The 25,742-nt window shown below is 38.8% G+C and overlaps 2 non-coding genes across 2 annotated transcripts; both read right to left on the bottom strand.

Annotated features, from left to right (window-relative positions):
* Positions 1 to 811: 811 nt before the first annotated feature.
* On the bottom strand, positions 812 to 1,684 carry LOC101312885. Its single transcript, XR_185465.1, has 2 exons — positions 1,624 to 1,684; positions 812 to 1,544 (listed from the first exon to the last, which is right to left on the bottom strand). It is a non-coding gene; the product is annotated as an uncharacterized LOC101312885 (transcript).
* A 17,054-nt stretch (positions 1,685 to 18,738) lies between these two features.
* Positions 18,739 to 22,287, bottom strand: LOC101313086. The gene is made up of 2 exons (XR_185466.1): positions 22,146 to 22,287; positions 18,739 to 19,426 (listed from the first exon to the last, which is right to left on the bottom strand). It is a non-coding gene; the product is annotated as an uncharacterized LOC101313086 (transcript).
* Between the last annotated feature and the right edge of the window lie 3,455 nt (positions 22,288 to 25,742).

Consider the following 25,742-nt stretch of genomic DNA (forward strand, 5'->3'; position numbering starts at 1 on the left):
GAAAGAGGAGAGAAATAATAAGATTAGGGGTAAAAATGTATTTTTGTTAAGAAACATTGGAATGGGCTAAGAAAAATGTTTTTCATTGAGTTAGGCTATGAGAACTCTATTTTTGTGCATTTGGGTATTTTCCCGAGAATTTATAAGCTCCCTTTTATTTTGGAATTTTTATTAAAGCTTTAATCTAGTCTAGAGACTTAATATTATTTGTTGTTCAAGGCGTGAGGAGAATCGTGTGGAGGAGGCCTCGGACCGTCGGCAGGCATAGCCGAGCACTGTGTGTGGACCTTTGGTTTTAATATTATGCATGCGCTAAAGTTTATTTAATTTCAAAGGCATTTAGAGATTTAATATTTTTTTGGATTAACGAGTTCCATTTATTTTTCCAAAACTCTCTTGTTAATTTTAGTTGACATGTGAGACATGTCAAGTGATTTATATTATTACGTAATATTTCCAAGTACAGTTGGGAACTGTACTGTGTGCTATGAATTTATTATAATTTTTGAGGAAGTGTTGATCTTTTTATTTTAATATTTTACTAAGGGTTGATATATATGTTGATACCAACAAAAAAAAAAGTAATAAATAAAAAGGAAAAGGAATAATAATAAGAAATAAAAAAAGAGTGAAGGAGTTTTGTCAACGTGATATTCTTCTGTGGACATCCTAGATACACACAAAGCTATTTGAGTTTAACTACAACTCATACAAGTGTGATATCCAGATAAGTTTGGAAGCCATCACGTCACCACAAATTCAGAAGTCTAGTGGAACTCATCATTGTCAACACAGCACAGTATAGAAGAACAACACCTCCGCCAGAAAGAAAAGGAGGAGAGGAGGCAGAGGATGAGAGAGGAGAACAACACAGAAGAAAAACAACACCAACGGGAGGAGGCAGGCGAGCAGCAAGGAAAATCACAAAGGAGCAGTTCTTTCTTTACAAGGTTCGGATGGCGAGTTCTCTTTCTCTTTGCATAGCTCTTTTATGTTCTGTTGATGGAGGCATCACTGCTTTCATGTTCCCTGCGGATGGCCTCTGGTGCTCTTGGTTACTATTGTTCCTGGTCACTCAAATCCCTTGTGGATCGATCTGGTTACTATGGTTACTGTGTTCTCTTGGTTACTTGGTTACTCAAATCCCTTGTGGATCGTTCCCGGTTACTAGTTACTTGGTTACACAAATCCCTTGTGGATCGTTCCTGGTTACTTGTTACCCTAAACACTGGTCACTTTGGTTACTGGTTACTAATGGATACTATGGCAATGGTTCTATGACACTATGGTTACTATGGTTCCGTTTCTATGGCTACTGTGGCACTATGGTTACAAGATGGTTCTGGTTCTCTGGGTACTTTGACACTGGTTACTATAACAGATCGGTTACTCTTGTTTCTACCCTTTTGATCCTACAAAACCAAACACAAAACCAACACACAAAATTCCACCACAAAAAGCCGTTGTTATCCCTGCTCCCCATTAACCACCACAGCCAAATATCTTTCCAAAATCCATGTTTCCAAAACCACCCACCAAATAGCCTGAGCCCAAATTCCATGTTTCAAGCACCAACTCAAATACTGTGCAATGAAACTAAAAGAGACAATAACAGAGGCTTACCCTCAAAATTCAAACTCTGGAACCATGACAATCTATTCCGATACTTCAACTACTACCTTTGTTTCATACCTGCACAAAAAGGGATTGTTAAAATTAAAATCCTTCAAGCTGTAGCAGGAATGGTGATGATATTGCAAAAAGAGAACAAGTAGTTCCTGTCAAGTTAACCTTACAAAAACATCCGAGCAAAGAGAGTCATTGAATCTTTGGCTCTGTCCCTTTAAAAATCAAAGGGGGCTCGGTGAGTTTTCTCATGATTCTTCTCCAATATCATAAGATGACAAGAATCAACTTGGCGGTGACCCTCCCAAACAGAGAAGGTTTACTCAAACATAAATATGCATTCACCACCATGGAGTAAAACAAAAGAAGCAAACTTAATTAAACAAGTTTTGTTTCTAGAGTTCCAACGCAGCGAGCCGAATACACCCACAGTCAAATAAATTGGAGCTAAGAAGTTTAGAGTCTCAAAGCAAAAGACGTGTTCTTCCTCAAATTAAAGCCTGCAAATTGAAGCCTGCAGCAAAGTTAACCTACTCGAAGCTAAGCTAATTTACTCGAAGTTAAGGAAGCGAAGGATAATTAATTTTGCCATTGAAGAATTGTAACAAAGCACCTATCCAACAAAAGGCAGCAACCAAATTGAACGCTACCTGTGAAGAAACAAGCTTTTGACCAGTGGGAAATCCTTCGAAATTACTCTGAAGCATAATGGAGATACTTTCGACATAAGGGTATTTGAATTGTAGGGATGAAAGCAAGAACACAATGGGGGTTATCCTTACCCAATTTCGCACAGTGAGTAAGAACACAGCAAATCTCAAGCCTCCCAGTGTTGATAAATTTCTTCTCGGCGACTTAGGAGCACTGCCATCACCAAGTCGGTTGCTGCGCTCCCTCTCCATTTGATCAGTTTCAGCCTTCAAGTTCTTCTGGGTTACAATAAACAAGGCAGCAGAAGATCTAAATAAGATCAGGAAAAGAAAGAAAAGAAATGAAGAATGGGGAGAGGGAAAGCTAACGGGCCTCCACATCAACCCTTGACGGATGCGACTCACAAGCAAGGCCCATGTCAAATTTGGGCCCATCTGAAAAGTTCAACGAGGTTCAACATACGGGTGTTCAAATCAAAATACCCAAACTTTGGTTTCGTTTAAAACTGCTTCGGAACCCGAATGAAGTTGCGTTTGGTACAAAACCAAGAAATACTCTAATACCCAAATTTTTGAACTACAATGGTTTGATCCCTACAAAAGGGTATGTAGCAATCTAGCGACCCACTAGATGCAACCACCAATCTCAAATCAAATCCTTAACTCTACCAGTCACAAATCTCAAATTAAATCTCAACTCCACCAGTCAAATTCACCTAAACACCACAAATATCAAATACCCAAACCAAATTTAAGGCCTTTAAACCCTCACAAATATCCCAAACACAAATTCAAAATAAATGGGTCACCTACCCATTTAAATCACAAATACTGGAACTACATGTGGTTTGATCCCGCAAGGGTATGTAGGCAATCTAGAATCAAATAATCTGGATACAACCGCATCTCAAACATTACTCTTATTCCTAAATCGAAGCTCTCCAATGAGTCATTCACTCATTTGAACTTTTGAACTACAAGTGACTTGATCCCCTCCAGGGTACGTAGGCAACCCATTCCCAAATGTGGGTGCAGTCACAAAAACAAACAAACCTACAATGGTTTCTTGATAAATGGAATCAAAGGGTGTTCCCTTGTAACAAGGGATTGTAATTAAGAGACACGTTCTGTCTTGAATGGGTCGAATCAGACATAATTTAAACTCTATTCTGTTAATGAATACAAGTGAAATTATGTTGGGTGACATTTACGCTTCGTGCACATTTTTATCCAACATAGTTATGGCGACTCCGCTGGGGACCCATTTTCCCTTTCATCTTTTTTTATAAAGTTATTAACTTGTTATGTGTGTTTCATAGCGAAAACAAATCAATGGCACCACAAGTAACCATTTTCTTCCATAAGCTCCCAGCAACTACTGCTCACCCAAGCCGAATTGGTCATCAAATGTCATTCGTGATTGCCCATGCTCCTGTCACTTCTACAAAGGCAAAGCTTGAAACAAAACAAGACAAGCTAGGTGTAAGTGCTGTGAAGACTCAGACTTTCAAAGCTGCCTCCAAAAATGCTTTGAGAAAAGAGGAAGAGGATTGCAAGAGCTCAAAGGAAGAGAGATGCTCAAGCTAAGTCAATTAAAGCCATCCTGGCAGAGATTGCTCAGCCGAAACCTAGTGAGGAAGGAATGAAGATTCCCTCAAGGGAGGTGAAGACTCCCATGCAAGCCTATATCATGGTTGGTATGATGCGGGTCAACCTACCAAGTGTAGAAACCGTGATGGTGACTTCCACCAAGGGAGGTGAAGAAGACAACAAAGAGGGTGAACGTGAACCTCAACTTCCCCTCGAAGGCTCACAAAGGTCCACAATGTCCTCACAGCAAATAACATCTCAAACTAGCCAAGAACTTGATCCAAAGAAGCTAGCAGAGGAGATCTCAAAAGCTCTTGATGCACCAGCAAGAGGTCCAGGGAGGCCGAGGGGATCTAAAACTAGGGAATATAGTGTTTATGGAGATGATTCCTACAAAGGTCCAATTACTCGCAACATGGCTAAAAGGATGATGCTTGATACGTCGTCAGCAAGTACTACGTCAGAAGAAGGATATACGTCTCTAAAGAATAATCCTTTATTTGTCTCGTGGAAGGGTAATCCTTTATATGAGACCTCGACTCCAACTGAAGGCTTCTTACACGTTTTGATACCTCAATCAGTCGCAAGGTCTAGCGAGAGTTGTGATTTTGATTCTGACAATGTTCAAGTTCTCATGGCAAGCTCGTCAAACCTAGAAGAGCAATTGAAACAACAGATGGAGGAGTTGACAAAGAAGTTAGCTCAACTTGAACGCGATGCTCTAGATAGGCAAGTTGAAAGAGAAGCAGAAGCTAAAAGGATAGCAGATATTGAGATCGAGTCGAAGAGGAAATTGGCTGAAAAAGAAGCCGAGGTTGCTGAGCTTATAGCAAAAGTCTACACTCATGACCTCAAAAACACTCGGTCAAAGGATGGACATGCAAGACAAGCTGGTCATTGTGTCTCATTCGTCATTGATCAGGCTTCCATTTCAAGCAACATTTTGAGGTCTAACCATGACGTTAAAGTGAACAATACCTCTTGGTGGTATTTATTCAGACAGGATGACAGCTGTGCCATATCAGTCATTTCACCAGGCAGTGACTTTTGCTATTAATATAGAGGCACAGGAGTTAGCTCTTCGTGATTCTGGTGGTCCTAGCCAGGGTTCATCAAAGAAATTGGCGTCCACCTCTGGTTCTGGATCATCTACTAGCAATGGGCATGGTAGCAGTTTGAGTTCTGGCTCTAGTTTTAGTGGGAGATTCAAGAGGCATGGTAGTTGATCCTTCAGGAATTTTATTGGGCATTAGTTTGGGCGATTCAGGAGTGGATAGAGTAGTAGGAGTGGGACTTCTGGTGGACAGTCTTTTCAGTCTAGGCAGAGTCAGTTTCAGCCAGGGGGATGTTTTCAGTGTGGGCAGCTAGATCACTTCAAGAGGGATTGTCCCCTTTTGACCCAGGGAGCCACATATGCTCCTACTAAGACCATGGGTCAGACATCAGCTGGTGCTTCTAGTAGTGGTACTTGCACCATGGCTCCAGCCAGAGGCAGCTTCTAGTAGGGCAAAGGACAGAGAGGTCGCCCTACCACTACTCATGCTAGGCTCCATGTGGGGCATGTCAAGTGATTTATATTATTACGTAATATTTCCCAAGTACAGTTGGGAACTGTACTATGCGTTATGAATTTATTATAATTTTTAGGGAAGTGTTGATCTTTTTATTTTAATATTTTACTTCACCATAAAATGGTTGATATATATTAATTATTGCTAGCTAACCATTATTAGCGGTCCTCACCATAGGTGAGTAGAGCGCTTAGCGTGAGACGCTATTATAGCCTGGGAGGCAACCGATCGGTATTTATATTTATTTGTTAGCTAGCCATTATTAGTGGTCCTCACCATAGGTGAATAGAGCGTTTAGCGTGTGACGCTATTATAGCTTAGGAGGCTCCGACCCTAGCCTGGGAGGCTCATCGTTATGGTAAAACCTCTTCCCCATTTTTATGATTTATTGGGAACCAATGGGATTGGTTCATCATTCTTATCCATAAATATTTTTGGAGAATTTCCAAGAGTGGCATGCATAAATATTTTTCTCAATGGAAAATTTGGGAGAGCATAACTTTGTTTTCATTGCTCTATATTTAAGTCAATATTATTGTTATATTTTTGTCCACTCACGCCAACGTTTTTAAATGTTTCTCCCCTGGGCTTTTCGTTTTTAAATACCCAGTCTGTAGAGTTCGGTTCGGCGAGTGTAGGAGGCGAGTCATATTTTCCACCACTTCTAGTTTTCATTCGTAGGTTACATGTTTAACCTACTTGTGTGTTTTCTCGTTTCCTTCAAATTAGTAGCTCTGATAACCATGAGATATTGTATTAATTTATGAGTATGTGTGTTAAGAGTTTATAATTAAATTTAAGAGTGATTGGAAAGATTTATTTAGTGGGATTGTATGAGAAATTAAATTATGAAATTGTTTGAGATATTATGTTTGTGAGGTGGTGGATGTTTATTTGGGGGAGCGGGTGGCTCCAGGAGATATTGAATATTTTGGTTTAGAAGTGTATTGGGAGTTGGTATTTTTCAGGTAGGGTTGCCCATTTCAAGAGAGGTTATGCCAAAATATTGGTAAAATTTCCTTTGAGGTGGGTCCCACAGAGTTTATCCCGGATTTTAATGGGAAAATCCGGGGTAGGTCTTGACAACCTCCCTTGAAAATGAGTAACCTTACCTGAAAAATAACAAACTTCCAATAACACTTCTAAATAACCAAATCAATCAACATCTCCTGGAGCCACCCGCTCCCCCAAATAAATAACCACCACATCACAAATTAATAACTCAGAAGCAAATTCATAATTTAATATCTCATAGCAACAACACCAAATAAATCCCTTAGATCACTTCTAAATCGAGTCATAAACTCTTAACACACAACCATAAATAAATACAACATTCCATGGTTATCAGAGCAACTAACTGAAGGAAACGGGAAAATATACAAGTAGATTAAACCGGTAACCTACGAGTGGAAACTAGATGAGGTGGAAAATATGACTCGCCTCTTACACTCGCCGAACCGAACTCTGCAGGCTGGACATTTAAAAACGAAAGGCCCAAGGGAGAAGTATTTAAACGTTATCATGAGTGGACAAAAATAATTAACAATAATATTGACTTAAATATGGAGCAATGAAATCAAAGTTTATGTTTTCCCAATTTTCCGTTGAGAAAATATTTATGCATGCCACTCTTGAAATTTTCCAAAAATAATTATGGATAAGAGTGATGAACCAATCCTATTGGTTCCAATAAATCATAAAAATGGGGAAGAAGTTTCACCATAACGATGAGCCTCCTAGGCTAGGGTCGGAGCCTCCCAGTCTCTAATAGCATCCCACGCTAAGCGTTCTACTCACTTATGGTGAAGACTGCTAATAAAGGCTAACTAATAATAAATATAAACCAATCGGTGCCTCCCATGTTATAATAGTGTCCCACGCTGAGCGCTTTACTCACCTATGGTGAGGACCGCTAATAATGGCTAGGTAGCAATAAATAAATATATATCAACCCTTTTATGGTGAAGTAAAATAATAAAAATAATTAATAAGAACAACACTTCCCTAAAAATATAATAAATCAATAGCGCACAGTATAGTTCCCAACTGTACTTGGAAATATTACGTAATAATCACAGGTACTGTAATAATATAAACAACTTGACATGTCCCACATGTCACATAAAATTAGTAAGAGTTCCAGAAAAACAAATGGAACTCATTAATCCACACTACACCAATTTTGCAATCAGACGACAGGGATCAAATGACAGAAGTCGTTTGATAAATTTTAACGACAGACATTTAAAAATCTGTCGTCTGAATGTAACAACACGTAGACAATTAAAATTAGTGTGTGCATGAGACGACAATCATCTGTCTTCCCAAAAATAAGAGAAATTATGTCACATCCCGACTCTTAAATTTTTTACCTTATTTACTAGTCTGATAATAATAAGAGTTTTACCGTCTTCGTCAATGAGTTTGTAGTTTAAATAGTCCCTAGAGGGGTTTTGAGGGACAATTATTTCGGAGGAAATATTCGTAGGAGGAAATTGTGACGACGGTAAAAATGATAAATTTTAGCTAGTAAAAGGTAATTTTTATTGGGGTGTTTTATTTGTGGAGTTGGGTTTATTTGGTGGGATTGGACCGGTTGAGAGCAGAAGCCCAAATCATTTCTCTCTTTTTGTTCTCTTCTCCCTCCCGACTCTCTCCCTCTTTCGCTGCAGGACTTTCCGTCGCCAGCCTGCCGCCGTTCGGTTGCCGTTCGCCGCCGCACCGGTCCTAAATGGTCGGCCATCATCTCCTCTTCCTTCCTGGACTGGTGGCAGCCTCTCTAGCGCCGTCGTGAGGGAGATATCACGCCCGAGAGCTCCGGTCGTCCATGGTGTTCCGTTGCCGGAACTTCCTCCTCCGGTCACCAATCCGGGCAAGCCTTATATGGTTTGCAAGGCCTTCAACCCAGTTGCCTTGCCCTAGGAGGACTCGGTTCAGTTTGTTTCAGGACGTAAGGAGGCTCGAGCAGAAGAGGCCTCGGATCGACGTCAGGCTTAGGCCTAAAGTTGTGAGTGGACTTTTGTTTTAAATAATGTGCATGCGAAATAATTTACGTTGTTAGAGAATAACCGAAATTAAGAATTTCAGTGAGTATATATATATATATATATATATATATATCATATTGTAGTGTATTATAGAAGAAATAATAATAGTATAATAAAAGTAAATAGTACTAGCTAGTACTAATACGTCGTCTTTACCTACCATAATAGAGTAAAATTCCATTATGGTGCGACGTGAGCGTTAGACGCAATCGTCGTAGCCTTATATACATATAAGAATTTATATAGGGGATATACGTGTATATATAAACCGTCTTTTCCACCATAATGTGGTAAAATTCCATTATGGTGCAACGTGAGCGTTAGACGCAATCGTCGTAGTCTTATATAAATATAAGAATTTATATAGGGGATATGCGCGTATATATACACCGTCTTTTCCACCATAATGAGGTAAAATTCCATTATGGTGCGACGTGAGCATTAGACGCAAGCGTTGTAGCCTTGTGTGAATTTCTATTTGTCTTTGTTGTTTCAAGAAAATTCATACAAGGGATATGACAAGTGTAATACATACATATTTTATTTTAGCGTGAGAGACTCTATTTTTTATGAAGTGTTGGTGACTAGCGCGGCTAGTCACGTTTCCGTAAATTCTGTAAATTTTAAAAGCTTTTGAGTTTGTTACATGCCGTTAAATTTTTCCACTTAAGTTAATTGGGAAAGCATAAAGAATTATTTCTTTTAAATTTACTTTTGTCCACTCACTCTAATGGTTTCAAATGTTTTCCCCTGGGCTCTTCGTTTTAAAAATGCTTAGTTTGCAGGTTAGCATAGTTGTGGTCGGGCGTACATAGAGAAGAGGCATAGTCAATAGTATAGCTTCCGCTCATTTCTATATTTCTAGTTCTTTTCCTCTCGATTAGAGTTGCTCTGAACTGTGATTGTTGGTTGTGAGATTATTCGTTTTAAAGTTAGTAAATAAATTGGGAGATGTTGTGTTTGGGGAGCACGTAGGCTCCAGAAGTTAAGGTTGGATTGAGAAATTTCAGGAGTGTTTGCAGGTTTTCTTTAAGAAAGGTTGTCCATTTTCAAAAGAGGTTATGTCGATTTTTCGGTAAAATTTCCTTAGAGGTGGTCCTCGTAGGATTTACTTCGGGTTTTAGGGTAAAATTCGAGGTGGGTCTTGACAAATTAAGTAATAAAAAGACTTGTTTTAAGATGGCAGAAAACTGTTGTCTCTCCAGTTTAGGGTAAGAGATTTTTGACAATAAAAAACCAATTCACTCACCTTTAACTTTCATTCTCTCTCTCTCTCTCTCCCTGATAGATTTGAGTCTAATTTCATTCTCTCAACTCTCTCAACCCCATGTCAAACACAAACACACTGAACTCGATCTAAAACCCCCAACTTCATCCCCATGCCTCACGAAGAACCCATTATGATCTCTCACCCTCGATCACTGGACGGCCACAAAATTAGGGTTTGACAAAAGACGAACCTCAGTGCGAACTCCTAGATTAATTTAGGCTCTGATGTTATCTCTGCTGCTAAGCTCTTTGATTAACTGTAAATTGATTTAGTGTTTGTTTAGATTGGGTTAGGGATCTACAATTCAAATATAGAATTTTATTTTATAATTGCTTTCGCTGGGTTGTGTTCATAGGGATGCAGGATTCGTGTGTTTGGTTTAAGGATTATCTTTGAAGGAGTCAAAGACGAAATTGGGTATTTCAACTTGAGATGGGGTGGTGGGATTGATTTTATGCACACCAGGTATTTGTTAAATTGCCTCACTAGGCTACATTGCATGTTCGTACTTATTTTGTTTGTAGTAATGAGTAAAGCTCTAGTGAGGGATTGGTGAATAATGGATTACCTTTATCATAAGGTGAGCTTAGGTATTGCCATTCTCTGTTATTGTGTTGTTGTGTTTTGAGTTTGGATTAAAGCATGGGTTGTGTTAATTTCAGAAAAGTGAAAGGAGGAGAACAGCTAGAGGAAGAGTTAGGAGGGGTTGGAAAGCTGCCGAGCCTATTTGGATTGTGGAGATTAGAGCTTAAGGCATGACTATGGTTAGTTTGATCTTAAGGTGAGGAAGGTGTTAGCAAGTTGAATTTTGGTGTTGTTGTTGTGTTTTGTAACTTGTTTATAAATGAATTGAGTTGACATGGGAATTATAGTTGGTTGTTAGTAAGGGATCGAGTTGTAGTGTACTGGTGAAATTGAACTCCAAATATTAAAGTGTTGAGTTGGTTTAAGTGTCAAGAAATAAGGTATGTTGGTTTGAAAGGAGATTGCTCTTTTGATTTTATTTGAACATGAGAACATAGTTAAGTATTATGGCACACAAACGATACCTATTATTCTGTAATCTATTCCCATGAATTGTTCACTACGCCAATTTTGCAATCATACGACAGGGATCAAACGACAGAAGTAGTTTTTACTGTCGTCTGATAAATTTTTACGACAGCCATTTAAAATTCTGTCGTCTGAATGCAACAACGTGCAGACAGTTAAAATTAACGTGTTCATAAGATGACATATGACTGTCGTCTTAAAAATAAGAGAAATATAACAATTAATATAGACATTTTGAGACGACAGAAGAGTATCGTCTCTAAAAACAAAAAAAATTGTCTAGGCCGTTGTTTTTACTTAAATCAACTCTATTCTAAGTTTTTCTATAGCAGCGCTCCTTGCTATATATAGTTATGCTGAGGGAGTCTTCAACATCAGCGGTAACTCACTATGTACATATTTACATTTAAAATCATTTTATTATACATATCCATCGTTTTATGTTTACATTTGCAATTAAAACACTACATATTTCGATAATATATTCATCAGATTCATATTACATGCATCATAACAATTAAGGAAGAAGAGGGTTCGCTGTAAGTTATAGATTATATATTTGCAATAGAACCCAAACAGGTAGCTGATAGTTTTGTTATTTCTATTTGTCTAGCTTTTGGTTTGCTGAATGAATATAGGAAGATTTCTATTAAAGGAGGCTTGCAACAACATTAGAGTAAATGGTTGAGGAAAATCTTGCAAAGCTTATCATGAAGTAGAGGAACAAATGTACATGAAAATGCTACTCCACTATTAATGGATGATTCTACCACACTCCAGGTATATATATACTTCCTCATGGGGTATACTGTATATATATTGTAATAGTACCAAGAGCATGCAACTGATACTTGTAGTTAACATTTTATACTGTTTCTTTGATATATATGGTTAAGTGATAGGATGTTTTTTGTCTGTAGATTGTGAATGATGTAGCTTTTCATGTTTTCCATTTTTACTCTTCTGATCTTGCCTATGTGTTCAGTGCAGTATAGACTTGAAGTATAATGTTCTATGATCTGGCGTAAGTCTCTCTGCTATTTTTACAAAGTTTGTTCTATGAACTCCCTCATATGTTTGACTGGTTTCTATGATTAATTATAACTAAAATGACAGATAGCTTGGTTGCTCAATTAATGGAATCAGCTTGAACGCATCTGTAGGTTTCTAGACCTCCTATTTTCAAGATACTCCCCCAAGTTTCTTTTGGTATATTAGGATAATGTTCTATGATCTGGCGTAAGTCTCTCTGCTATTTTTACAAAGTTTGTTCTATGATCTCCCTCATATGTTTGACTGGTTTCTATGATTAATTATAACTAAAATGACAAATAGCTTGGTTGCTCAATTCATGGAATTGGCTTGAATGCATCTATAAGTTTCTAGACCTCCTATTTTCAAGATACTCCCGCAACTTTCTTTTGGTATATTTTGTTTCTTGTTTCAACCATATTGATAAAAGACTGTAATTTGTTTCTTGTTTCAACTATTTTCAAGATACTCCCAGCGACAAAAGACTTTGTTTTATCTTAACTCAATGACAAGTAACAACAGGTAGGTGTTAAGGGTTGTTTGACAGTCTAAATTTTGAGATTTGTACATCAGTTAACGCAATGGTACAATCTATAATAGTCTGTAATTTGTTAGTGTTCTCTTAGTCTAGCTATGTTGGTTTCATTGAACTGAGTATTTGGTTTCTGTGGCTATTCATTAAACTACATGTTACTGATGTTAGTTTATATTTGGTTTCTATGTTTTTGTAATTAAGAAAAAAATACTAAAGCTTTGTATCTTCAGTTTGGCAGGAAACACTTGAGTAAATGGTGGATATTGAGTTTGGTTATGAAGAAGGACGTATCAGAGTACATGATTACAGTTAAGAGGACTTTATGCACTCTACAATTATAGTTGCTTGAGATGGTTTGATGTCTCTTTTATATAGTTTTTTAAGTTATACATGAAATGACCATTGTAGATGTATTACATAGGTCATTTTAAAAATAATAACTCATTGATGTTATAAACAACCTGTCTTTAGAACAAATAGCTCTTTGTAAATTTTGTTGGTTTTGGCAATGAGAATGAATTTGAGATTTCTGAATTATGTTGTGCAAATGCTTAATTTTGTTGAGACTTTAAAATCCAATAGAATTGACATCCAAATAAAATCAGACAACAGATGACCCATAGACTTTGACATCTCTACATCTTTCAAACGACATTAATGTGTCGTCTTAAAGTAAAAGAAGACAATAGTGTATGTCATCTGAGATTGATGTCAGATGACAGAAAAGAGACGTTTAAATTGGTATGAGACGACATACAATTGTTCGCTTTTGTGTATAAAAGTAATTCCAACGATACTTTTATGCCGTGATACCCATTGTCTAACGACAGATTGTTTGAGTTTGTTGCATATCTAGATGCATACACACGACAGATATGTTTATCTTGTCTGTCGTGTAAAGTTTATCAGACGACATATATTGTACTTATCAGACGACCATTGTCGTCTGAGTACTTATCAGATGACAGCTCGATAAACGACATGCAAAAAAATGAAAATTGACGCGAAGCCAAAGAATATAATAAGACTCCAATATGCCTTTGAAATTAAGGAAACTTTAGCGCATGCATGATGTTAAAATCAAAAGTCCACACAGAGTGCTCAGTTATGCCTACCGACGATCCGAGGCCTCCTCCACACAATCCTCCTCACGTCCTGAACAACAAATCATATTAAATCTCAAGACTAGATTAATACTTTAATGAAAATACTGAAATAAAAATGGAGCCAATAAATTCTTCTCCCTTGCCCAACTTCTCACTTTTAATATATTAAGGCCCAAACTTCACCACAATCATCGATAGCCTTGAAACAACTTTTTAAACTTTAATTCATTCTAATCCAACGGCCAGATTTTCATTCTAACAACCGCCAAAACCCTCAATCTTTGAAAAATCTCAAACCTAACCAAAACTCCTCCAAAAATTTCAAACCTCATATCATTAGACTCCTCTCAACATAACAAATTTAACTACAAGAAAAACTCCCCAAAAGAGGCGGCGCCGCTGTCTTCTCCGCCTGCAGCCTAACTCCGGCGACCTCCAATGCTCCCCAAAATTTGACAAAATCTTCCACTCAACACGCACAATAACTTCCATAACTAGCACAAAGTCCAATTCCAAGCCTAACTAGGGTAATCGAACCAATACAACCAAAAATCCCAATTCTAAAACCCTAGTATTTCCATCCGAAAATCCTCATATACTTCGAAGTGGTTAATTACCTTATGAAGGATTGCTACACACAGAGAGCACTTCCAAATGAGACCAAAATCACCGGTGATGGCGGCCAGAGGAGCGAGTTCCAGCGACGAGACTGCCACTGTGTAGTTGGGGCTTCCGAGCGAGATTGCTCCCTCACGGCGGCGCTAGGGAGGTTTTCACCGATCCAGAAAGAGAGATGAGACAATGGCCGACTAATTGGGACCGGTGCGGCGGTCTGTGCTGGCTGGACAGCGACGATCGAAGGTAGAGAGTCCGGCGGGGTCGGGAGAGCACGCAGGAGAGGAGAGAGAGAGAGAAAAAGAAATGGGCCTTTTTCCCACGCAGTCCAACACCTTAATACCCAAAAATAAACCTAATAAAAATTTACATTTTACTAACTAGAGTTTATCCTTTTTACCTGATAACTTTTACATGCTAACTTCAATTTTAACGTATAGCATGTCCATGAAGTTGTATTAACGTCCTCTATGACCTCCTTTAAGAAATTTTCCTACAAAAAGTCAACTCTAGGGTTCTTAAGTGGTAAGTGGTTATTCAAAACGGTAAAAGGTCAAAGTAATACCAAAAGTAAATAACCGTAATTTAACTTAAGAACCGGAATGTGACAATTCTCCCCTCATAAAAATTTCGTCCTCGAAATTTACATACCTGTCAATCAAAGAGATAGGGATACTGCTGCCTCATTTGCTCTTCTGATTCCCAAGTAGCTTCCTCTACTTGATGACTCCTCCAAAACACCTTGACAAGTGGGATTGTTTTGTTCCTAAGCACTTGCTCCTTACGGTCAACAATTTGAACCGGTTCCTCTTCATAGGTCAAATCTTTCTTCAAAATAATTGGTTGCTCTTGCAAGACATGAGAGGGAACGGCTTCATAGGTCAAATCTTTCTTCAAACTAATCGGTTGCTCTTACAAGACATGAGAGGGATCGGCAATATACTTGCAAAGCATGGACACATGGAAGACATTATGTATCCTGGATAACTTTGAAGGTAGATCCAATCGATAAGCAACCGTGCCAATCCGCTTTATAATCTCATAAGGACCAATATATCTCGGGCTAAGTTTCCCCTGTTTACCAAAACGTACTACACCCTTCCATGGGGATAGTTTCAAGAATACCCAATCACCTACTTGAAACTCAAGGTCCTTCCTGCGGTTATCTGCATAACTCTTCTGTCGATTTTGTGCCGCTTTGATTCTATCTCTAACCATCTTGATCTTCTCATTTGTGTCCTAGATTATCTCCGAACCACAAAGCTCCTCTTTTTCTCCCACCTCATTCCAACATAGAGGTGTAAGACACTGTCGCCCATAAAGTGCTTCAAAGAGAGCCATACCTATGCTAGAATGAAAACTGTTGTTGTAGGCAAATTCTATCAAGGACAAATTCTTATCCCAACTCCCTTTGAATTGCATAGCACAAGACCTCAACATGCCCTCCAAGGTCGAATAGTCCTCCCAGACTGCCCGTTAGTTTGAGGATGAAAAGTTGTGCTGAAGTGTAACAAAGTGCCTAAAGCTGCCTACAAAGCTCCCCAGAATTTAAAAGTGAATTTGGGATCCCGATTATATACTATAGACTTTGGCACACCATAAAGTCTAACAATTTCATTCAAATAAAGTTCTGCCAATTTATCCAATGTATACTTCTTTCCCACTGGCAGAAAATGTGCAGATTTTGTTAATCGATCCACAATCACCCAAATACCATCATGCCAGTCACGGGTACGAGGTAAACTAAAAATAAAATCCATAGTTATGTGGTCCCACTTTCATATCGGAATAGGCAATGGCTCAAGTAGACCAGAAGGTTTCTGCCTCTCGGCTTTCACTTGCTAACAAATCAAACACTTACTTACATAAGCGGTAATTTCCCTCTTCATATTTGGCCACCAATAAAAATCCTTCAAGGTCTTGTACATTTTAGTACTACCAGGATGAGCGGCATATGCAGAACTATGAGTTTCCTCCATTATCTCATGTTTCAACTCCAAATTCCTTTTCGAAACACAAAGTCTGTTTTTGAACAACAAAGTTCCATCTCTCTTGACAGAAAAATCCATGGTCGTTCTATTAAGTGTTCTTTCTATCAACCGAGCTATGGAAGGGTAATCATATTGTGCCTCACGCACTTTATCAATCAAAACTGGTCTCACATGAAATTTGGCTACCAAAGCACCAATCTCATTCACAGACAACCCAACTCATGTAGCTCATAACTCATAAAGAAGTGGAACCCGAACTGTCCTCATATGTGCTAAAGACATAGAAGGATTGCGACTAAGAGCATCCGCTACTATATTAGCTTTCCCAAGATGATACTCAATAGTACAATCATAATCTTTAATCAACTCCATCCACCTTCTCTACCTCATATTTAACTCTCTCTGAGTAAATACATACTGAAGACTTTTGTGGTCGGTAAAGATTTGGCACTTGGCTCCATAAAGATAATGTCTCCACAATTTTAGTGTAAAAACCACTGCAGCAAGCTCTAGGTCGTGGGTGGGATAATTTACTTCATGTTGCTTTAGTTGCCTAGAAGCGTAAGAATTTACTCTTTCATGCTGCATTAATACACTGCCCAAACCTTGTCTAGAAACATCACAATAAACCACATACTCTCCACTATCATCAGGGAGTGCCAAAACTGGAGCACTAGTTAAGCGATCCTTGAGCTCCTGAAAACTCTGCTCACACTTCTTGGACCACTCAAACTTAACCCTCTTCCTGGTCAATCTTGTAAAAGGAGCGGCAATCTTTGAAAAATCTTGGACAAAACGACAATAATAGCCTGTTAATCCCAAGAAACTACAAATCTCTGTCACACTAGTAGGTCCCTTTCAATTTGTCACTGCTTCTACCTTTTAGGGATCCACACTGACACCTTCTGCCGAAACCACATGGCCTAGGAACCCTACTTTATGCAGCCAAAACTCACATTTACTGAGCTTTGCATACAATTGAGCTTCTCTCAAAGTCTACAATACCAATCTTAAATGTTTAGCATGCTACTTCAAATTCCTTGAGTACACCTAGATGTCATTTATTTAACACCCCGAACCTTATTTGACCATTTACCGTCACTTGGACCGTAAATGAGCATCATGTTTTTACTTTTACCTTCGTATTCAAGTTTTTAGTGGCTCTAAAATTTGACTTTTTCCTTCATTCGAAATTTGAGAAAACTTTCTTCATGAAAGTCGTAGAGGACGTTAAACCGAGTTCGTGGATATATGGCACGTTTTAATCGGAGTTTGGACGAAAAAGTTATAAGGGTTTAAAGTCAAGGGCAGATTGGTAACTTCGCCGGAGACTCAAGTTCTATAAATAGCAAATCAGACTCCCCATTTCGGGATAATTCCAGAAATTGCCTAGAATTTCTAGAATTGCTGCCGGAACTTCATCGCCTCCATTCGCCGCCGTCCGGCCGAGTTAGAGGGCGAGCTATGTATCAAATCGAAGCTTCGAACATCCTTTTCAAGTCTAGGTAGGTGGTTGGTCGTGTTGCGCCGCCATGAAGGAGAAATTAGTTGTAACACCTTGACCCAGGTGTTAAAAGAATAAACGAATAAAATAAATAAGGAAATCCTAATTCGAAAATGAGATAGGATCTCATAATCAAACAAAACGACAAATATTTTTTGTCGTGTTGGGAACCTAAATTTTATTTTATTAATTTGCGGTTGCACCTAAAACTTGCTCGGGCTGCCTACGTACCCTTTTAAAGGGATCAAGCCACTCGTAGTTCAACATTTATTCTACTTCTCTACCTTCACTAACAACATCTCATTTACCACCACAAGTCCAAAATTAAACCATACTTACGGACTCATAAAAACCATTTCATCAAATCAACCCGGCCATACAAAGCCTCATACATCATCAAAACTATACCAATTTATTATCATTCTAATATAAAGTTCCAAGAGAATAAGTAAACTCATCAACTTAACCGAACCCCACACTCAACTCACAAAACAACCTACACAAGTGCCAAAGAGTGTGTATATGTATGCACACATACATATATATAAATATATATATATATATATATGTGCCCAATCAAAATTTCATTAGAATAATATAAAACTCATCTTATACCAATCATCAAACATGCATTCTTTCTCTTTGAACCCAAATTTACTAAACATTCCATCTTAGATTTACTATGGACACCCATTAAATATACTAAAACCAAATCCTTTATATTTGCCTATCTCAATCTTGATCAATCTTCCCATCTCCTTCATATCATTACTTTATTGTAGGCATAGCAACAACTTATCAACGAACCTATCCATAACCAAAATTAACAGTTTATAGTGAAATCCCTTATTGATTCCCACTCCCCAGCAACACACTTCAACTTGGACTATCCTCCTCTCGTTTTTCAAAAATCCATAAACATATGCATCCTTCTCAATCTCATTTTCACAACAACCAAATATGCTCTTCCCAATTTCACACAATACTCGACATAAATCCAAATATCACCTAACTTCTCCCTTTATGTACTTTAATCATATATAACATCAATTTCCTAGTTTGTAGCTTCCTTGTTGTGGAACTTAATCCAAAAACATGGAAACCACCATCACTAATACAGTAACACATAACCAAACAAGAACATCTAGATCCCCCATCACCAAACACCTACAAATTTCAGATATCCAGAACTTCAAATCACATATACAAGCTCAATACAGCAACCCAAACCCAGAATCATAACTACAATTACTGCCACCCCTTCCGTCGTCGAACATAGCAGCCACCACACATCAATCATTCTGCCAAAAACCCAACTTTCTCCAAAACTCAACCAAACTAGAATTCAAGCACCTGTAATCACACCTACCAATTCAATATATTAAGAAAGCTAGAAACCCACTCCCAAAACTGCCGCCGCCGCCGTACACGGTGGCCACACATGGTGGTCACCGACTGCCTAAACCCAAAATCTCCAAAACACAGTCCAAAATCGCATTCAAGTACACAGCAAGGAAGAGCTCAACGAGTAGATGAAGATTGATACCTGAGTCGAACACAACTTTGCCGGAAAACACCGAACCCTCGCCGAAAAACTCAAACCACTCCTCTGCCTCGATTCTCACTCACCAGACCTCATCTCTGCAAGCTGAAGGCATAGGAACGTCAACGAGACCGAGACAAAGCTACCCACACCATCCATGCCCGCCGTCGTGGCCGGAATCCAAAGTTGGCCGGCGAACCCAGCCTTTCTTCTTCTTCTTCGATTCTTCTTCACTAGACTTCATCTCTGCAAATAAATGCCATGGAGAAGACCAGGACATCGAGACAAAGCTGTCGTGATAGGACCCACCCCGAATTTCACCCTGAAACCCGAGGTAAATCCTGCGGGATCCACCTTCAAGGAAAATTTACCGAAAATTCGGCATAACCTTCCTTAAAAATGGACAACCCTTACCTGAAAAATCAAACTTAACACTTTTATAACCAAACATCCATCCTCAACACCTGGAGCCTTCCTGCTCCCCAAGCTCAACACATCTCCCAATATAACAATTACTCAACTAAACTAAACCCACAACCAACAATAACCAACATTAATTCACTAACTGATTATCAGAGCATATCTAGAGTTAAATGTAAAACAATGAATAAAGAATAAGCGGAAGCAGCCTCTGACTATGCCTCAACTCCATGTACGCTCGACCTCCTTTAAAACTTAGCCTGCACACTGGGCATTTGAAACCGAAGGGCTCAGGGGAAAGTAACATAAAAACGTTAGAGTGAGTGAACGAAAAATAATCAAGTAACTAATCGCAATATAACTAACCAAACTTAATTACTTCCCTATTTTCCAATGATCAAGAAATCTGTTACATGCAAGTGTTGATAAAACCTCCATAAAGAAATTCCCAAGAAAACGGACTAGCCCCGCTAGTCAAGATATTGCCAAAGATAAATAATACCCTTCGTAAAAGAAAACACCAAAATAATGGACTAGCCCCGCTAGTCAAAAACAACAAATAAATAAGAAGCAGATATAGCTATACAAGTGAGCCTCCCAGACTCGGTTGCCTCCCAGGCAAAGTACTCCCATACTCCCTACACCTTCACGTTATGATAACAGAGAGGGTGTAGGGCTTGCGTGATGTCGTCGACTACATCACATCACCCGAAGGTGGAAAGAGCTTGAGTAACCCCACTTAAAACGTGGAAGCTACATCGCCTCGAAAGGCGGAACAACAGGCTAGCATGAATAATAATGATCCAACAAGTATTTCATAAATAAAGAAACATAAACCCATGTGAGTTTCCCCGAATCTCATAATTAAAACATAAGTACGATTCCCAACCGTACTCAAGAATTTGAAGAGCAAAGAAAATAATTAAATTCAATGACGTGTCCCACACGTAAAAAAAATGCTCAATGCCAAGATCGATAATCCACAAATAAACGAGAAAGTTATAGAGAATTACCGAAAATCTCATCTTCGGTAATCTTTAATAAATCTCAAAGTCAACAATAAAACCGATAATAATTAAATCCGGAAATCACATATAATATCCAATCTAATGATCCGAGCTCAAATCCATAAATCATGACAAAGATTTCTCCTTGCATCAAACTCAAATAAATTCCATGATCATTTTATAAGCCGAAATTATAATATATGCTCGGAAATAAAATGTTAACTTATAAAATCTTGCATGCATATTTATTAAAAATCAAAGTGTCCACTCACAGATTTAAGCCTAAGCCTGACGAATTCCGAATCACTACTCAAGCGAGGTTCCCTTCGTATCTTGGCACAATAAATATGCTCAGGACCAAACTTAAATTCTGGAAAATTAAACATTTGAAAATAAACACTCAAATCTCTTCCGCTTAACCCACTACTCTAACTAGGGTTAAGCTCACCGGATTTCCACCAAACTCCACCATAACCTTAATTCCTCAATTCTAACATTTTAGAATAAATATCAAGGAAATCCAACGACTGGATTTTCATTCTAACAACCGGCACAATCCTTAATCTTTTAAAATCCCAAAACTTATCAAAACTTCTCCAAACGTTCCAAACTTCATACCATTAGACTCCCCTTAATTAAGCACATTTAAAACCCTGAAAAGCCTCTTTACAGCGGCGGCGCCGCCGGCAGCGGCGGCCGGCGGCCGACTCCGGCGACCCCCAATGGCTACCAAATTTTAACAACATCTTCCTCTCAACATCCCAAACAACTTTCATGACCAACACTTGCCCAATTCTAAGCCTAACTAGGGTAATCGAATCAAAACATCTAAAAATCCCCCAATTCAAACCCTAGCCCGAAAATCCTCCTACACACTTTGAATTGGATCATTACCTTCTAGGGAATTGTTACACACAGAGAGTACTTCCAAATGGGACTGAAATCACCGGAAATGGTGGCCGGTGGAGCGAGTTCCGGCGTCGGGACTCCATCAAGCAGTCGGACCTTCCGAGCGCTCTTCCTCCCTCACGGCGGCACTAGGGCGGCTCCCACCGGTCCAAGAAGAGAGCTGGGTCGACGGCCGACCGTTTGGGACCGGTGCGGCGATCTCCGGTGGCCGGACAGCGACGGGCGACGCTGGGAAAGCTTCCGACGGGAGAGGGCTCGGGGAGGAGAAGAGGGAAGGGAGAGAGAGAGAGAGAGAGAGAGAGACAGAGAGAGAGAGAGAGAGAGAGAGAGAGAGGTGGGCAGTGGGCTTTTTTCCCCTCTTATTGGCCCGGTCCACAGCTTAAAACATCCACAAAATAAAGCCTACTAGAATTTACCTCCTTTTACCAATATAGTAACTTTCATTTTTAGATCATAACTTCTTCATACGAACTCCGTTTTAAGCGTGCTGCGTGTCCACGAACTCTGTTTAACGTCCTCTACAACTTTCATGCAGAGAGTTTTCCCAAATTCCAAACAGAAGAAAAAGTCAACTTTAGGGTCCTTAAGTAGTAAACGGTTACTCAACACGGTAAAAGCCAAAGTAATACCAAGAGTAAATAACCGTAAAATAACTTAAGAACCGGGGTGTGACATGTCGCCACCTTTCTTTCTCCTCGCCGTCGCCGGAGAACGGAGCGGCAGCCGGGTCGCCCGTCGTTGCTATTCGGGTCGGCAGAGACCCGCTCTGGGTCTGAACTGATCTCCCTTTTCTTTTTTTTTCTTTGATTCCCCCCTCTTCTCTCTCCCGAACCTTCCTTTTTCTTTTCTCTCTTCCTCCTTTCTCCACCAGATTCTCGACCCTTCTTCTTTTTTTTTTTCCAAAAGTTTCTCTGTCCCTTTCTCTCTTTTATTATTTATTTATACCCTTTATCGAAACAGTAACTTTCCGTTTTTAGACCATACCTTTCTCATACTAACTCCGGTTTGAGCGTGCCACGTGTCCACGAACTCGTATTAATGTCCTCTACGACTTCCATGAAGGAAGTTTTCCCAAATTATCGACTTAACGAAAAGTCAACTTTTTGGGTCTTTTACGGTAAAACGGTTACAAGAAACAATAATTGAAAATTTCCTGTAAACTTTATAATTCAAAGAACCTAGCTCGTCGCTCCGGAAAATAATCCGGGCATACCGGTGAGCTCATATAAACATGTACCACGACTTCGGAGTTTTAAATCTACTATTTACCGTTTTCAGAAAAACTCGAAAACAAACTCGAGTAATCGCTATTTAAATCTCTGAGTGCGAATAAAGAAAAGTCCGCGGTAACTCATAACCCCGAACAATAACCTTTTAGGTACGGGATATTACATTAGTCCCGAAAGCCACGGCTGTGCGTGGTGGATTTTCACCAGAAATTTCCTTTTCCGGCCACCATAACCGGAGCTGCTGGTCTCATTTGGAAGCTCTCCTTTTGTACAGCAAACCCTTAAAAGGATTCAATCTAACTCGAGCTAGGTAAGGAGAATCAAAGGTGTGAAGTGCTAGGGTTTTGAAATTGGGATTTTTTTTATGTTTTGATTCGATTGGCATGTTTCTGCTTGAAATTGTTCAATGTGGTAGTTATGAAAGTTGTTTAGAATGTTGAGAGGAAGATTGTGTCAAAATTTGGTAGCCATTGGGGGTTGCAGGAGGAGTTTGGCATAAATCCTATAAGCTTAACCTTAGTAAGGGTAGTGAGTTAAGCAGAAGAGTTTTTGTGTTTATATTTAAGTATTTATTTTTCTAAAATTGAAGATTGGTCCTAAGCATGGTAATTGTGCCAGAATACAAGGAGATCTCGTTTGAGTGGCGATTCGGATATCGTCGGGCTGATGCCTAAATTTGTGAGTGGACACTTTGGTTTTTAATAAATATGCATGCAAGATTTTATAATTTATCATTTTATGTTCCGAGCGTATATTATAATTTCGGCTTATGAAATGATCTTGGAAATTGTTTGAGTTTGATGCATTGATTAGTTGTTGGTCATGATTTATGGATTTGAGCTCAGATTATTAATTTGGAATTTGAGTTTGGATATTCTTTATGAATTCCAGATTTCTTTATGATTGTTTTATTTGTGGACTTTGAGATTTTTAAAAGATTTCCGAAAATGGGATTTTCGGTAGTTCGCTATTTATAATTTTATCAATTATTTATGGAATATCTATCTTGACATTGAGAATATATAGCGAGTATTCCGGATTGAGTTTTAATTACAATTTTTACTTAATAAGTAAATATCGCTTATAATTATGGATTTGAGAATATGTTGACGTGTGAGATACGTCATTAAGATTTATTATAATTTCTTATGATAATTTCCAAGTACGGTTGGGAACCGTACCATTCATATGACCTTGGGGAAGTTTTATGGATTTAAGTGATTTCGTATGTTTTTAGTCACCATACTATAGGGTCGCTCATATTTCATTACTAGCTAGCCTTTATTAGCGGTCCTCACCATAGGTATGTGGAGCGCTTAGCGTGGGACGCTACTGTAGCCTGGGAGGCACCGATCGGTTATTATTTATTGCTAGCTAGTCTTTATTAGCGGACATCACCATAGGTAAGTCGAGCGCTTAACGTGGGACACTACTATAGCCTGGGAGGCACCTATCGGTTATTATTTATTGCTAGCTAGTCTTTATTAGTGGTCCTCACCATAGGTGAGTCGAGCGCTTAGCGTGGGACACTATTATAGCCTAGGAGGCTCCTTTTACATGGTGATAACTCTTCCCCTTATTTTATTTTTCTCTGTTATGTATTTGATTAACCAACGAGGCTGGTTTATCTCTTCTGACGAGATTTATGTATTTGATTAACCAGTGGGGCTGGTTTGTCCATTTTTATGTGATTTTGGAGTTAAAGTTAAATGTTATATCAAAGTTGCGTGCATCGAGGTTTTAAAGTTTAAATGTGGGAAAATATTTTTTTATTAAATTATTTAATTTATTTTTGTTCACTCACTCTAACGTTTTTAAATTACTTTCCCCTAGACCCTTTGGTTTTTAATGCCCAGTTTGCATGCTAAGTTTATTTGAGGTCGAGCGTACATAGAGTTGAGGCATAGTCAGAGATTGCTTCTGCTTATTTTTTATTCATTGTTATTCGTTCGTTATATATATGCTCTGATGACCATTTGAGATTGTTATTAGTTGATTAAGGCTTGATGTATTTTGGGAGATGTGAGGAACTTGGGGAGCAGGTAGGCTCCAAGAGTACAAGGTTGGAATATGATTTTAGAAGTGTGTTGCAGGTTAGTGTTGATCACGTAGGGTTGTCAATTTTCAAGGGAGGTTATACCGAAATTTTTGATAAAATCTCTCTTGAGGTGAACCCCGCAGGGTTTACTTCGGATTTTAGGGTGAAATCCGGGGTGGGTCTTGACAATCTATGAATACAATCAAAAAATGGTCAAGGTATGGACGGAACACCCTATTCATGAGATCCATAAAAACAATGAGTGCATTAGTAAGTCCAAACGACATCACCACAAACTCATAATGGCCATATATAACGTGATCGAAAAGCAATCTTGGCTATGTCACTTTCCCAAATCAGCAATTGATGATATCCCGATCTAAAATCAATCTTTGAAAAGACTGTGGCACCTCTCAACTAATCAAATAAATCATCAATGAGGGGTAAGGGATATTTATTCTTCATCGTAACTTGGTTTAACTTCCTATAGTCTGCACAAAGTCTCATGGTGTCATCCTTCTTCTTGACAAATAACACTGGAGCACCCCATGGAGACATGCTAGACCGAATAAAACCCTTATCCACCAACTCCTGCAATTGAGTTTTTAACTCTTTTAATTCTGCAAGAGCCATTCTAAAAGGCGCTTGAGAAATAGGCGTCGTTCCAGGAAGTAGCTCAATTGTAAAATCTATCTCCCTTACAGGAGGCAAACCAGGCAACTCATCTGGAAACTCATTGACTACAGGGATATCTTCCATTCTCACCTCTCCCTTTCTAGTATCCACCACATGTGCTAAATAAGCCTAACAACCTTTATTCAACAATTTTCTAGCAGCGACAACTGAAATCAAGCAACTTGAAATAACATCTCGCTCACATTGAAATGTAACCTTAGGCTTCCCAGGACTTCGTAACACCACTACTTTCCGAAAACAATCAATCATGGCCATATGTGCCTCTAAAAAGTCTATACCCAAGATTACATCAAACTCCACAATATCT

The sequence above is a fragment of the Fragaria vesca genome, unplaced genomic scaffold, assembly GCF_000184155.1.
Source record: "Fragaria vesca subsp. vesca unplaced genomic scaffold, FraVesHawaii_1.0 scf0512996, whole genome shotgun sequence".
Classification (NCBI taxonomy): domain Eukaryota; kingdom Viridiplantae; phylum Streptophyta; class Magnoliopsida; order Rosales; family Rosaceae; genus Fragaria; species Fragaria vesca.